At 26.6% G+C, this 16,928-nt stretch overlaps 1 long non-coding RNA gene across 1 annotated transcript; it reads left to right on the top strand.

Annotated features, from left to right (window-relative positions):
- Positions 1-2,852: 2,852 nt before the first annotated feature.
- On the top strand, positions 2,853-8,427 carry LOC111914609 (uncharacterized). The gene is made up of 5 exons (XR_002857866.3): positions 2,853-3,567; positions 3,789-3,863; positions 4,073-4,137; positions 4,264-4,334; positions 8,242-8,427. It is a non-coding gene; the product is annotated as an uncharacterized LOC111914609 (long non-coding RNA).
- Positions 8,428-16,928: the final 8,501 nt, after the last annotated feature.

Raw genomic sequence — 16,928 nt, 5'->3', positions numbered from 1 at the left:
CAACACATACACCCAACATAGGGGCTTTCCTGTGCTTTGCGTAGGGAAAATTCCCAATTTCCAATTCAACTTTAAACAACCATAATTTTTTTTTTCGTTTCAACTCCGTTTTCGGTGTTCTTTATATGTACAAAAGGTATTGACGAGTTGCACAATTCTATTTAGGTTTTTTGACTAAATAGTATCGAACTAAAATCCTTAATTTATGCAAGAAGCCCGATATATCACCTTTCCAGTTTTACCCTTTTGCTTCAAGGCACAAATTGAGGGCTTTAATCACTTAATCCAAGATTATCAACATCCGAAAAGGTTTAAACTCTATTCCTTTGAATCTCAAGACCTTCACCTGATCAAATTCCGGCCCGATGTCCCGAAGAACATTACTCAAACTAGGTGTTACATTTTTGGGATCTTCCTTGATCCATGCCTAACCCAACTTTTACGGTGGTCTTCAACGTTCATGAGACATTGACCACATGTGATTTGACCTAGTTCATTCCTTTCGAGTCAAGCTCTTAATTCATGTACAATATAATACAAGAGACACGATGATAGTACACGATATTGACTAAATCCAACATCTTATGCTTGCTTGAGATGTTAGTACATATTCAAGATAAAATTAACAAGTTAAAAATTCTACTTTACAATTGACCCTATAAATCATCAATCCAAGATCCTAGGTGTTTTGATCGAAAATTAACAAACTAATTTCGTAACCAAATTAGTAAGTGTTGCGTTATTTTTAAAATAAGGTAAGTGAAAACAAAGTGCTTAAGATCTTGAAACGTGTCGAAGATCTTGGTTGTGCCCAAGATCCCGGGTAGGAAATGATTAAGTTTAGATAACAGTTTAATAAAAGTTTGTTACTTCATAATGAAATTAAGTGTATTTAGGACAAAAATAGTGTTAAAGTGATTCAACAAGTGAATTTATGTAATAAAACTTAAGACATTAAAAAAGATACCAAGATACCATAGAGTACCTTGATAATTTCGATAATTAAAAGAAATTAACAATAAAATAGATAATGGAATAATTTGATAAGTAAATCAAAGTAAATGCAATAACACAACAAATTACGAGAAAACCCATTAATTATTTTGGATCTCCGACATAAAACCTCAAGAAGTGATGAAATCACATGCTATAGAACTTATATCAAATTGAAATAAAATTACAAGTGTCGATTAATCTTAGAAATGATGTAAATGTGTTCAAGTGTCGAGAGAATTAGAGAGAATGTGGCAATCAGAGTGTATGTGTGAACAATGATCACTTAGACTTTATATACGTAACAATAATAACTAAAATCCCAACATTTTTGTGTTTTTCCTTGATCTATGCTTGACCCAATTTTTATGATGGTTTTGGTTGTGCCCAACCTTCTAAATATAACCTTCTATTGCAATTGAAAATAAACAAACGACAAATGCAATATTTTTTTTTGTCTTAGAATGTATTTTTTTTCATTTCATTATAAAGTAACTTTTGTTTTTATTTCATTATAAAGTAACTTTTGGGCATATATTCTCAATAAAAGAACCTATTTCATGATCTTCATCATAATATTAATATATCACATTTGTCGTTTTTTACAATCGGTTACAACACACAAAATATCATATCTTTAAAAATTAATTAAACTATTTTTTAGTTCGTTGACAATATATGTTTATAAAACTTAGTGATAATGATATGAAAAATGACATAAAAACGTAGGCAAATCGCAATCATTCGTAACGTGCAAGGATTCGCTTAAGTTGCTGGGAGTGGTGACACACTTGCCAGAGTTAGATTTGCTACACTCCTTCAAATTTTTACCATTTACATGGCATCAGTTGACACACTCGTCATTGTATTTTTTTAAAATCAATTAATTTAAAAAAACAAACATTTCAAACACACAATATTTTTTAGAACTAAAATTTCATTGACTTAAAAAAAAAAGCACACACTTTATACTTTAAAAACAAAACACATTTGAAATTAAAATAATACACACTTAAACTTAAAAAACCTAACACACTTGAAATTAAACTAATACACACTTAAACTTAAAAAACATAACACAGTAGAATTGAAAACTTAAATTAAAAGACAATGAGTTTAAATTTGAGCAAATTTTGGGGACTGCCTCACAATTTGCCAAAACTCAACAAACCGAAAATCTTTGTTAGCTTCAACATGGTAAGCCTCAAGAACATTCTCTAGCAAAGTATTTTCATTTTCACCATTTCCAGTTTCATGCATCACCCTATGAAACATACAGTTAAACCGAGTTGTAAGTGCGTTTGCGTGCCTCCATTTGGAGTAGATTTATTCTTTACCTCAAGGGACCGGGGCTTCGGGATTGTATTTTTCGGTGATTTTCCTTCAATAGGTTGTTGTAGGGAGGTTAATATGCATTGAGTATTCTGTAACATCAACCCATGAACGAGCCAACAAGATTTCTTCTTCAAACGACCAAACAAGAACCACACAAGCCATTAGCGATGATGTTTTGAAGAACATGAAAAATAAGAAAGTTAGGAGAATTGAATTAAGAAAATTTGAATGAGGTTGAGAATGAATAAGGATGATGATATTTATAGTTGAAGATTGAGGGTTTAAAATTTGAAATTTTGAAAAAAAAAATTATATTTTTGAAATTGAATGATTTTTTTGAAAAGAATGTATTTTTTTGAAAAAAAAAAAAATTTGAGTTAAGGAGTAAAAGAAAAAACAACTTTGTCTCTCATGGGAAAACATCATTGAGTTGCTGAGACCTTGCCCCGCCAAAGTTGCCGAATACGATGTCGAATACACCCTGACGAGCCTTAGTTAAAATAATACTCTATGATAAAAAGATTCTTATAATTAAAAATAAAACGGAAAAACCCTTCAAAAAATTAAAATGACCGGTTAATAATACACAATTAATGCTTAAGATTCTAATTAAAAGCATGATCTTCAAGCAGTTGGAGCCGATTCACAAACGGTTCGTCTGCCACCAAGAGAGAGGGCACCTGAACTCTTCATATTCTTCTTCCTTTTCGTATCTACTTTTCTAATGTGGTTCCTCGGAGTACTTGTTTTCTTGAAATTACCAGGGTTTTCCTCTGGTCTTCGTTCTCCTTCTTATTCATCCTTTTCCTCCTCTTGATCCAAAATACATTCTATAAACCCATTTTTCTTCATGTATTTGTTGTCCATTCTATAAACCCACATTATACCTACTTACAAGTTACAATTTCCATCGGATGAATAATACATCTCACGCCACCTACTTTGCTTTTCTGCCATCTTCTTTTCCCTTCTGGATGGAACGATTCACTTAACTTCTCCTCTACCGCCTTTCTTTCTTGAAACGGAAGCCTTTCATCCCCAATATCAACTTATACGCCCCAACGCATTCTTTTGTTTGATCTCAGCAAATCAAACCTCCGGTATCTTGAAGTAAATCAGAGAAATCAAGAACGATGTTCTGCATGGTTTTCCCACATCTCTGATTTCACCCTAATCGTGACCTTTTCACTGGCTCCTGCGCCGGCGATGGCCACCATGGACAGAGGGTGTCTTATTCCGGTCTGATTCTACCACTTGTTTCCCATTTTCAGATTCTTGAGTTATGTTTGAATTCTTTTGGGTTTAAGTACCTATGCTGCATTAATTTATTATTATTATTATTATGATTTTTTATTATATTAGGAATTCGATCATGGAATATAATTATAGTTTGTTTGCGTCTTTTTATTTTTCATGAACACAAAGTATTTGACAACGTAGTTACTTTTTTTTTTTTACAGGAATATGGATGTTGCCACCTGAAACCATGGTGCCCCCTTCAAAGCCAACCTCATGAGAAACCAACATCTCCAAAGGTTAATTTCTTGAAACATTCACGGTGTTTAAAATATTTACCCAAATAGAAAGCCATATTGATATAATTTCCTGGGTTTATATGCAAGAAAAGAGATTGCACTTTCTGTTATTTTCTTGTTATTAGATTACATTTTCATTTAAAAAGTTTACCAATTATAAAGATTGTGTTGATTATGTATGACTTATGTTTTGTGTTATGTGTTTCTAGGACCTGGCACTAAGTTATGGGAAAAGACAGAAATTTTTTCTTTAACCAATTATATTCAGTGATGGGTATGTCATGTTGCTGTTATTCTTTTTATATTTGAATTTTCTCATTGACAATGTAAGATACAGTTTTCTAATTATATTGAGTGATATTTAACATCTGTATAATTCCACTTTTCTTTTCACTTATAGTGGGGATGCTGAATCTTGTTATACTCCAAGTGTATTGAGAAATAGCAAAATACTTTCATTGCTTAATCCAGGTATGTTCCACTAAACAACTCTATCTTTTGCTGTGTGTCCTAAATTCTTGTTGTATGTATTAGTTTAACATTGATTAGTATTTTAGACCAAAACAACTTCAATATGCATAGGGCTAAATCCAAGAGATAGCACACTACTGTAAGTTCTGCTTATGAACTGAGTAACAAAACGATATTCAAAACAAGAACAAAGAACAAAAAGATTTAAGTTCTACTTTTAGTTCTCTTATCGTTATGACATTGCATTTTCAAAATTCATCCCATTTTTAGCATTGTACTTTCACTTTTTTTTTCCTTTTACAACATTGTAACATCAAACTATGAAAACTGTTCTTATTATTAGCACATTGCATTTTTAAAAATCATCCCATTTTTAATATTGTGTTTTCACTTTCTTTTACAACATTGAAACCTCAATCTTTTTTTTTTCTCATCTAATTATCACATTATAACATTCTACTTTTAGTTTTCATACTATTTATACATTGAATTTACAAAAAGCATCCTATTTTTAGCATTACACTCTCACTTTCCTATCTGTTACAACATTGAAACATTAACCTTTTTTTATCATCTATGTAGTTTACTTTGAAAAATCATCCATTTAGAGCATTCTACTTTCAGTTTTCTTATTATTTACACATTGCATTTTCAAAAATCATCCTCTTTTTCTCATTATACTCTCAATTTTCTTTCTGTTACAATATTAAAACATCAAACCTTTTTACTCATCTATACATTTTACTATAAAAAATCATCCAGTTATAACATTCTACTTTTACTTTTCTTATTATTAACATTGCATTTTCAAATATCATCCCATTTTTAGCATTGGACTCTCACATTTCTTTCTGTTACAACATCGAAGCATCAAACTTTTTTTCCCATCTATGCATTGTACTTTGAATAATCTTCTAATTATAGCATTCCACTTTTGGTTTTCTTATTATTAGCACATTGAATTTGAAAGAGTATCCCATTTTTAGGATTGTACTATCAGTTTTCTTTTTGTTACAGTATTGAAACATTAAACTTTTTTTTATTCATCCATGCATTTAACTTTGAAAAATCATCAAATTATAGCATTTTATGTTTAGTTTTTTTTTATTATTAACACATTGCATTTTCAAAAATTATCCAATTTTTAGCATTGTACTCACTTTTCTTCTTGTCACTACATTGAAACTTCAAACTTTTTTATTACTCATCCATGCATTTTACTTAAATTTTTTTTTTCTATTTATAACAATTTACTTTTAAATATCTTATTATTTAAACATTGCATTTTCAAAAATCATCTCATTTTTTGACATTGTACTCACTTTATATTCTGTTACAACATTACAACATTGAAACATAAAACTTGTTTTAGTCATCTCTGCATTTTACTTTGTAAAATCATCTATTTATAACAATCTACTTTTAAATATCTTATTATTTAAAGATTGCACATTCAAAAATCATCTCATTTTTAGCATTGTACTGTCAAATATTTTTTTTACTTTGAAAAATCATCATGGTTTTAGCATTGTACTCAATTTTTTTATGCTTGTAATAACATTTAAACATCAAATTTATTTTAATCATCCATGCATTTTTCTTAGTTTTATCAAACTCCTTTTTTAAAAATCATCCCATTTTGACATTATACCCTCAATTTTCTTTTCTGTGTTTTGGTACAACATTGAAACATCATATTTTTTTTTATCATCCATTTATTTTTCTTAGTATTGTCAAATTTCCTTTTCAAAATTCATCCCACTTTTATCATTTTACTCACTTTTCTTTCTGTTACAATATTGAAAAATCATTTTTTTTACTAATCTATGCTTTCTTTGAATTTTTTTTATTCCAATTATAACATTTTACTTTTAGTTTTCTTATTATTAAGACATTCCAAATTATAACATTCTACTTTCAGTTTTTTTATTATTAATATAATACATTTTCAAAAATCATCTCATCATTTTTTCTTACTTGTCTTTATGTTACAACATTAAAACATCTTACTTTTTTGTACTCATCCATGCGTTTTGCTTTGAATTTTGAAAATTATCCAACTATAATATTTCTACTTCAAGTTTTCTTAATATTAACATATTGCCATTCAAAAAATCCTCCAATTTTTAGCATTGTACTTTCACTTTTTCTTATGTTACAAGATTGAAACATCAAACATTTTTTACCCAACCAAGCATTTTACTTTAAAAAAGCATCTAATTGTGGCATGAGTAAGATTCTGTTAGAATATTGTAACTTATTTTGCTAGAATATTGAATGAGTTTCCATGCTGACATGGATTTGTTTACATATGATATTTTTTAATTTTTTATGGAAATAAAAAATGCCAAAAAGCAAAAACATATTCTTTTTATTTTTTTTTGTTGAAACCTAAGATGAGTGGCTAGGATCAGATGTGCATCTTAAACCATCATTGGAACCATAAATAACCACAAAGTTTCGGACTTGATCATGGAGTTTATCAAACTCCCATGAAAATGACTAATATAAGCTTAAAACAACAACATTAGAAAGAAAGAAACATAAAGCTCAAGCCTTGAGGACTTACATTATCTTTTTTCTTTTTAAAAAACACTTGCAAGAAACCATGATCATGGAAAAGAATTATAATTTGTTTTGTCATGTCATGTGTAACAAATGGGGCATACGAGTTATTTCAAGAACTCACCTGATTCAAGAAAATCCTGCAGTTACTTCTATTACAAACCAACTAAAAAATCCATGTTCAAAGAGATAGTTAACAAAAACCAAAAGGTAGCAGTTGTACTTCATACAGATTCAAGTAATACACTATCTACTATCCTGTATGAAGTACAACTGCTACCTTTTGAAGCAAATCAAACCCCTAGAATCTTGAAGCAAAACAGAGAAATCAAGAATGATATTCTGCATGGGTTTCCCATATTGTAGTTTTTTCTTTGACATCTTTACTTTCACCCAAATCAGAGAATGCCACAGTGGACAGAGGGTTTATCTTGAGGTACTTTTTTTAATCCTATTGATTTTAATTTAACCTTTACATGAGGTGTTAAGTACCTTTGTGGCATTCATTAAACTTACAGTTATATTGGGGTTGGCATATTTTTTTGTTAGATTAGGAATCTGGTTATGGAATATTATTATAGGTTGTTTGTGTCTTTTTAGTGTTTGACAAAATGCCCCAATGAAAAATCGAGTCAATAATCTCTTTTTATTTCCATCTTGGTAATAATTGGGTAGCTATTTTTAAAATACACTGCTTTAATGTAACACACCTCTTTTCTATAAATGCAATTTACTTTCGTATAATTTTCAATGTTTAAATGCAAGAAAAAAGAATGCAGTTTATGTTATTTTCTTATTAGTACATTACATTTTCATTTTTCCCTTATTAACGTGATGCTTTCAAACTTATATTTATTACATCATTTTAATTTAAAATGTTAACACATTTTAATGATTGCATTAGTTATATATGACACCATGACTTATGTTTTGTGCTGTGCTTCTAGGATCTGTCACATGTTATGGTGAAGCTACAAAAAGTTTAGTATCATACTTGTCAACTCTAGACTTGAAAATGAAAATTTTATTTAGCTGTTGATATTCTTTTCATTGTAGTAGTTCTTTTAGGGTTTAATGCATTTGAAGATAAAGTTAACCCGGTTTTCACTGAACTTTTTTGATATAAAAAACCTAATTCTTTTCGGGTTTAGTTAATTGGTTTTTCTCTTTATTTTATAAAACAGCCACCAAGTATTTTGAAGATTATAATGAAAGCAATTGACACTTTAATTCAGTGCTGGGTATGTTCTGCTGTTAGTTTTTTTTTCAATTTCAATTTTTTTTGTTGACAACTTAGTTATAGTAGACATCTGTTAATTTCCATTTTTCTTGTCATTTACAGTGGGGATACTGAATCTAGTTATACTTCAAGTGTATGGAGAAATAGCAAAATACTTTTATTTCTTACTCCAGGTATGTTCCAAAAAACGTCTGTATATTTTTGTTGTATGTTCCAAAAGGGCTAAATGCAAGAATTAGCAAAATACTTTAAGTTCTGCTATGAAGTAACTAAACAAAATGATATTTAAAACAACAACAAAGAACAAAAGCTTTCCTGTATTTGAATAGTTACAACATTTAGATATTAAACATTTTTTCCTTATCAATGGCATTTTACATTGAAAAATCTACCAATTAAAACCTTTTTTTTTCCTTATCAATGGCATTTTGCATTGTACTTCTAGTTCTAAATTCTTTTAAAGCATATTTTCCAAAAAAGATTTATGAAAGCATTTTACTTTGAAAAATCTTTCAATTGTAGCAATCTACTTTCGGTATTCTTATTTATGCAATTTGTTTTAAAAAATATTCCAATTAAAGCATTCTACTCTCTGTTTTTTTATTAGTAGCATATTTTTAGCAATTGACTTATAATTATAAAAAATCATCCCATTTTTAGCATTATACTTTTACTTGTCTTTTTGTTATAACATTAAATCCTTAAACTTTTCTTTTCATTATTATACTTCAAAAAATCTTCCAATCATAGCATTCTAAATCTTCCCATTTTTATCATTATCATTTTAAAAATATATTCTATTTTTAGCATTATGATTTTAAAAATATATATTCTATTTTTAGCATTAGATATATTTTTGAATTTTATTGTAAGTTTTCTTTCTGTTACAACAATGGAACATGAAACTTTTTTTTTTCTCATCTATGCATATTACCTTGGAAAATCTTCCATTTTTAGGATATTATTTCCAGTTTTACACATTGTAGCAGATTTCATTTTATTAAATTACCCCATTTGTAGCATTATACTGTGAATTATTTTTATTTTAAAACATTGAAACATTAAACTCTTTTTTACTCATATTCTTTTTATTTTGAAAAATCTTCCAATTAAAACATTCTACTTTAGGTTTTCTATTTAGTAGCACATTGCATTTTCAAAAAACATCCTATTTTCAACATTATATTTTTACTTTTCTTTCTGTTACAACATTGAAGCATTAAACTTTTTTTTACCTCATCTATGCATTTTACTTTGAAAAATCTTCCATATATAGCATTCTACTTTTAATTTTATTAATAAAATGAAATCTCTTTCATTTCAAAATACATCTTATTTCTAGTATTTCACATATTTTTTTTTTTTTAAATTCATCCCATTTTTAGCACTATACTTTCACTTTTCTCTTTGTTATAACATTGAAACATCGAACTTTTCTTTTCATCATCATTGTTTTATACTTCAAAAAATCTTCCAATCATAGCATTCTAATTTCAATGTTCTTATTAGAAGCAAATTTTATTTTCAAAAACCATTTTATTTTTAGCTACTTTCAGTGTTCAACATAGAATTCTACTTTTTGTATGCTTAATAGTAGGGCATTGCATTTTAAAAAATCTCCTCATTTTTAGCATTGTACTCACTTTTCATTAAAGTTACCAAACGTTTTTTTTTCGTCATTTATACAATTTACTTTGAATTTTATACCACTTATAGCAATCTACTTGTAGTTTTCTTTTATGTAGCACATTGCAATTTATAGAAATATAACTTATTTTTAACATTTTAATTTCACTTTCTTTTTGTTATAACATTGAATTTTCGAACTCTTTTTCCTCATCATTGCATTATACTTTAAAAGAACGTCAACATTATATCATTTTACTTTCAGTTGCCTTATTACTACACATTGCATTTTAAAATATTATTTCTTTTATAGAATTACACATTATTTTTAAAAATCCTCCCATGTTTAGCATTGTACTTTAGTTATTCTTTCTGTTACAACCTTGAAACATCAAACATTTTTTTCTTATTTATGCATTGTACTTAAAAAATCTTCCAATTAAGACATTCTACTTTCAGTGTTTTTATTAGTAGCACATTGCATTTTTAAAAATTAACCCATTTTTAGCATTTCACATAGAAATATAAAAAGTGTCCCATTTTTAGCAATATACTTACACTTTTCATTTATATAACATTGAAGCATCAAACTGTATTTTACCTCATCTAAGCATTTTACTTTGAAATTTTTTCTAATTTTAGAATTCTACTTTTAGTTTTCTTAATAGTAGCACAGTGCATTTTCAAATCATCTTATTTTTTGTATTTTACTTTTTACTTTACCACATTGAAACATTAAACCTTTTTTTTTTCTCATCTTTGCATTTTACTTTACTTCTTGTATTCTTAATAGTAGCACATTTCATTTTAAAAAATCATCTCATTTTTAGCATTGTATTGTCACATCTCTTTACAACATTGAAACATTAACTCTTTTTTCTCATCTATGCATTTTACTTTGAAAGATCTTCAAGTTCTAGCATTTTATTTTTATTTTTCTTATTAGTAACACATTTCATATTAAAAATACATCCACTTTTTAGCATTTTTTTTTTAAAATCATCTTTTTTTTTCGCATTACAAATACTTTTCTTTTTGTTTTAACATTGAAACATCAAACTTTTCTTTTCATCATCATTGCATTATACTTTGAAATATCTAACCATTATAGCATTCTGATTTCAGGTTTTTATTAGCACAAATCATTTGAAAAATCCATCTTTTTATTAGTTTTGTACTTTCACAAATCATTTTGTTATAACTTTGAAACATCAAACTTTTTTTCTCATGAGTGCATTATACTTTGAAAAATATCCAATTAGAAAATTGTCCTTTATGTTTTTTTTAGAAGTTTTCACGTTTATAGAATACATTATTTTAAAAAATCATCCCATCTTTAGCATTTCACATATTATGTTTAAAAATCATCTTATTTTAAGCGTTGTACTTTTAATTTACAACATTGAAACATTAGTTTTTTTTCTCATCTATGCATTTTTCTTTGAAAGATCTTTTAATTATAGCAAAAAACTTTCAGTTTTTGTTATTTATGCAAATTGTTTTATAAAAAATATTCCAATTAAGCCATTCTACTCTTAGTTTTTTTTATTAGCACATTGATTTTTTAAAAATTAACCCATTTTCAGCAATCTACTTTCAGTTTTTTGAACTTATAAATATAAAAAATTAACCCATTTTTAGCACATAACTTTCAAGTTTCTTATTACAAGCATATATCATTTTCAAAAACCATTCCATTTTTAGCATTTCACATTAAATTTAAAATTCATTCCTATTTTAGCATTTTCCTTTCACTTTTCTCTGTTGTTACAACATTGGAACATGAAACTTGTTTTTTTTTTTTTTTTTTTTTTTTTTTTTTTTTTCTAATTTATGTAATTCACTTTGAAAAATCTTCTAGTTATAGCATTTTACTAGTAGCACATTACATTTTCATAAATCTTCCCATTTTTAGCATTGCATATATAATTTAAAAAATCTAATCTTTTTTTTTCGCATTTTCATATATTGATTTAAAAAATTATCCCATTTTTTGCATTGTACTATAAGTATTCTTTCTGTTACAACATTGGAACATCAAACTTTTTTTTTCTCATCGATGCATTTTACTTTGGAAAATCTTCCGTTTTTAGGATTCTACTTTCAGTTTTCCATTTCGAGCATTATATTGTGAATTATTTTAATGTTAAAACATTGAAACATCAAACTCTTTTTTACTAATATATTCATTTTATTTTGAAAAATCTTCCAATTAAAACATTTTAGTTTATGTTTTCTATTTAGTAGCATATTGCGTTTTCAAAAAACATCATATTTTCAACATTATACTTTTACTTTTCTTTCTGTTACAACATTGAAGCATTAAACTTTTTTTTACCTCATATATGCATTTTACTTAGAAAAATCTTCCATATATGACATTATACTTTTAATTTTATTATTAGTAGCTTCTTTCATTTCAAATTACATCATATTTCTAGCATTTCACGTATCTTTTTAAAAATTCATCCCATTTTTAGCATTATATTTTCACTTTTCTATTTGTTATAACATTGAAACATCAAACTTTTCTTTTCATCATCATTGTTTTATACTTGAAAAAAATCTTCTAATCATAGCATTCTAATTTCAATGTTCTTATTAGAAAGCCTATTTTATCTTCAAAAACCATTTCATATTTAGCATTTCACATATAATTCGAAAGTCATTTCATTTTTGTTACAATATTGGACCATCAAACTTATATTTTCTATATTAATCATTTTACTTTGAAAAATCTTCCATTTATAGGATTCTACTTTTAGTGTTCAACATAGAATTCTACTTTTTGTATTCTTAATAGTAGGACATTGCATTTTAAAATATCTCCCCATTTTTAGCATTGTACTCACTTTTCATTTAAGTTTCCAAACATTTTTTTCGTCATTTATACAATTTATTCTGAATCTTTTTACCAAGTATAGCAATCTACTTATCATTTCAATTTAGAAACAAAACTTATTTTTAACATTTTAATTTCACTTTCTTTTTGTAATAATATTGAATTATCAAACTTTTTTCCCTCATCATTGCACAATACATTAAAAGATCGTCAACATTTCAGCATTTTACTTTCAGTTGCCTTGCACAATGCATTTTAAAAAATTATTCCTTTTATAGAATTACACATTTTTTTTTTAAAATCCTCCCATGTTTAGCATTGTACTTTAGTTATTCTTTCTTTTACAACCTTGAAACATCAAACATGTTCTTCTTATTTATGCATTTTACATGAAAAATCTTCCAATTAAGACATTCTACTTTCAGTCTTTTTATTAGTAGCACATTGCATTTTTAAAAATTAACCCATTTTTATCATTTCACATAGAATTATAAAAGTGTCCCATTTTTAGCAATATACTTACACTTTTCGTTTATATAACATTGAAGCATCAAACTGTATTTTACCTCATCTAAGCATTTTACTTTGAAATTTTTTCTAAATATAGAATTCTACTCTCAGTTTTCTTAATAGTAGCACAATGCATTTTCAAATCATCTAATTTTCTCGGTGCATTTTACTTTACTTCTTGTATTCTTAATAGTAGCACATTTCATTTTAAAAAATCAACTCATTTTTAGCATTGTATTGTCACTTTTCTTTCTGTTACAACATTGAAACATTAACTCTTTTTTTTTCTCATCTATGCATTTTACTTTGAAAGATCTTCAAGTTCTAGCATTTTATTTTTATTTTTCTTATTAGTAACACATTTCATATTAAAAATACATCCACTTTTTAGCATTTAATTTTTTTAATCATCTTATTTTTAGCATTACGAATACTTTTCTTTTTGTTTTAACATTGAAACATAAAACTTTTCTTTTCATCATCATTGCATTATACTTTAAAATATCTAACCATTATAGCATTCTAATTTCAGGTTTTTTATTAGCACATATCATTTGAAAAATCCATCCTATTTTTATCATTTCACATGCTATTTTCTAAAATCATCCTATTTTTACCGTTCTATTATTACTTTTCTTTATGTTATTGAAACATTAAACTCTTTTTTTTCATCAATGTATTTTATTTCGAAAAATATTCCAATTATAGTATTCTACTTTATATTTTCTCTTTAGTAGCACATTGCATATTCAAAATACATCCTATTTTTGGCATTGTACTTTCACTTTTCTTTTTGTTATAACATTGAAACATCAATTTTTTTTTCCTTATCCGATTTTAATTGTTGTACTTTTATGTTTCGTTTTATAAAAACATTATAACATCAAACTCTTTTTTCTCATCTATGCACTTTACTTTAAAAAATCTTCCATTTATTACATTGTACTTTATGTTTTTTTATTAGTTTTGTATTTTCACAAATCATTTTGTTATAACGTTGAAACATCAAACTTTTTTTTCTCATGAGTGCATTATACTTTGAAAAATATCCAATAAGAACATTGTCCTTTATGTTTTTTTAGAAGTCATCACATTTTTAGCATACATCATTTTAAAAAACCATCCCATCTTTAGCATTTCACATATTATGTTTAAAAACCATCTTATTCTAAGCGTTGTACTCTTAATTTACAACATTGAAACATTAGTTTTTTTCTCATCTATGCATTTTTCTTTGAAAGATCTTTTAATTATAGCACTCTACTTTTAGTTTTCTTATTAGTAGCACACTTCATTTTTAAAATTTATCCTATTAGTAGCTTTTTGCATATATTTTTTAAATATTATCACATTTTTAGCATACATTATTTTTAAAAACCATCCTAGTTTTTAACATTTCATATATCATTTTCGAAAATCATATTATTTTTAGTGTTCTACTCTTACTTTACAAAATTGGAACATTAAACTTCTATACATTGCTTTGAAAAATCTTCTAATTTTAGCTATCTACTTCCCGTGTTCTTAAAAGTAGCACATTGCATTTTCAAAAATCATACCATTTTTAGCACTGTACTTTTACTTTTCTTTGTTACAACATAAAGCGGCAAACTCTTTTTTTCATATGTATGCATTTTACTATGAAAAATCATCAAATTAGAACATTGCACTTTATGTTTTCTTGTTAGTAGCACATTTTTTTTTTAAAAATTCATCATATTTTTAGCATTATACCTTTACTTTTCTTTCTGTTACAATATTGAAGCATTAAAGCTTTTTTTTTTTACCTCATCTATGCATTTTACTTTGAAAATTCTTCCAATTATAACATCCTACTTTTACTTTTCTTATTAGTTGTACCTTTTATTTTAAAAATACGCCCTTATATTAGCTTTTTACATTTTTTTTAAAATCATCGCATTTTCAGCATACATCATTTTAAAAAAACCATCCCATTTTTTAACTTTGTACACTTACTTTACAACATTGAAACTTTTTATTTTTAAAAATCTTCTAATGATTAACATTCTACCTTTTGTATTCTTAATAGTAGCACATTGCATTTTCAAAAATCATCTCATTTTTAGCATTGTGCTTTCACTTCTTTTTTTTGTTGCAACTTTGAGACATCAAACTTTTATTTCCTCATCTATGCATTTTACTTTGAAATTTTTCCAACTAAAGTATTCTATTTTTCGTTTTTCTTATTAGCAGCACATATCATTTTCATAAATCATCCCATTTTTATCATTGTACTATCTCTTTCCTTTCAACATTAAACATTTATATTTCTAATCTATGCATTTTGCTTTGAAAACTCTACAAATTTCAGGGTTCTAATTTTAGTTTTATACTTAGTAGCACATTGCATTTTCAAAAATAATATCTTTATTGCATTTTGCTGTCACTTTTCTTTATGTTACAACATTGAAACATCAAACTCTTTTTTTCTCATGAATCCGTTTTAATATTAAAAATCTTCTAATGATATCATTCTGTTTTTATTTTTCTTATTAGTAACACATTTCATATTCAAAATACATCCTATTGTTAGCATTTTACATATCTTTTTTATAAATCATCCCATTTTTTGCATTATACTTTTACTTTTCTTTTGTTATAACTTTGAAGCATCAAACTTTTTCTTATCATCATTGCATTATACTTCGAAAAATCTTCCTTTTATAGCATATTCTACTTTCAATTATCTTATTAGAAGCAAATATCATTTTAAAAAACCATTGAAACAGTAAACTTTTTTTCTCATAAATGCATTTTACTTTAAAAAATCTTCCATATATAACAAATTCTACTTTACGTTTTCTCAATAGTAGCATATTGCATTTTCAAAATACAACCTTATTTTGGCATTGTACTTTCACTTTTCTTTTTGTTATAACATTGAAACATCAAACTTTTTCCTCATCATCGCATCACATTTTGAAAATCTTCCAATTACAACATTCTACTTTCAGTTTTTTTAATAGCATCAAGTATCATTTTAAAGAACCTTCTCATATAGCATTCTTTTAAATCTGCTAAATTAATGAACAAAACTAATATAGATGGTATTGAGGTCTTGGGTGTAAAAAAGAAGTGACTTAGGTGTAAAAATGGCAATGGAAGGAGTTTCTACTTTTTTTAGAATTGATCAACTTAAGTTCAAGTTGTTTTAGAACAAATAACTTAAATCCCAACATGGTTAAATAGTTACAAAAAACGTTATAGAAGCTACAATAGTTAAGGGTACATGCAAACTAATTGGATATATATGTCTTTTCTCAATTAATAGCACATACATTTACTTGAATCAAATCATACTATACCTTTATTGTTGAATTTTTGGGTCATGTGTGTAAAAAAATTAGCGACCTAGGTGTAAAGAGTGGAAATGAAGAGAGTTTCAATTTTTTTATAAGTGACCAAATTAAGTTCAAGTTGTTCTACAAAACATAACTTAAATGTCAACTTGCTTAAATAAATGCGAAGAATGTTATAAGAGCTATAATACTTATAAAAACACATGCTAAAAATGATATTTAGTTATGATATTTATTGAAGAAATCACAAAAAAACCCCAATGATGTAGATGATATCTTAATTTTGAGTTTTTTTAATAAATAAAAATGAGTATTTTTTCAGAAAAACCCTGAAAAAGGGGATTAGCCGGGAACAATGGTTTTCTAGCAAGTGTTTACCGGTTTTAGGGGCTAAATTGAAAAAAAAAGAGGAAGGACTCTATTGCAGATTTCGCATTATAAAAGTAATGGGAAGATACTCACAAAAAAATGAATATCTCCATTGCTAGAAG

The sequence above is a fragment of the Lactuca sativa genome, chromosome 4 (assembly GCF_002870075.4).
Source record: "Lactuca sativa cultivar Salinas chromosome 4, Lsat_Salinas_v11, whole genome shotgun sequence".
Lineage (NCBI taxonomy): Eukaryota > Viridiplantae > Streptophyta > Magnoliopsida > Asterales > Asteraceae > Lactuca > Lactuca sativa.
This window is presented reverse-complemented; position numbering and strand designations above follow the sequence as displayed.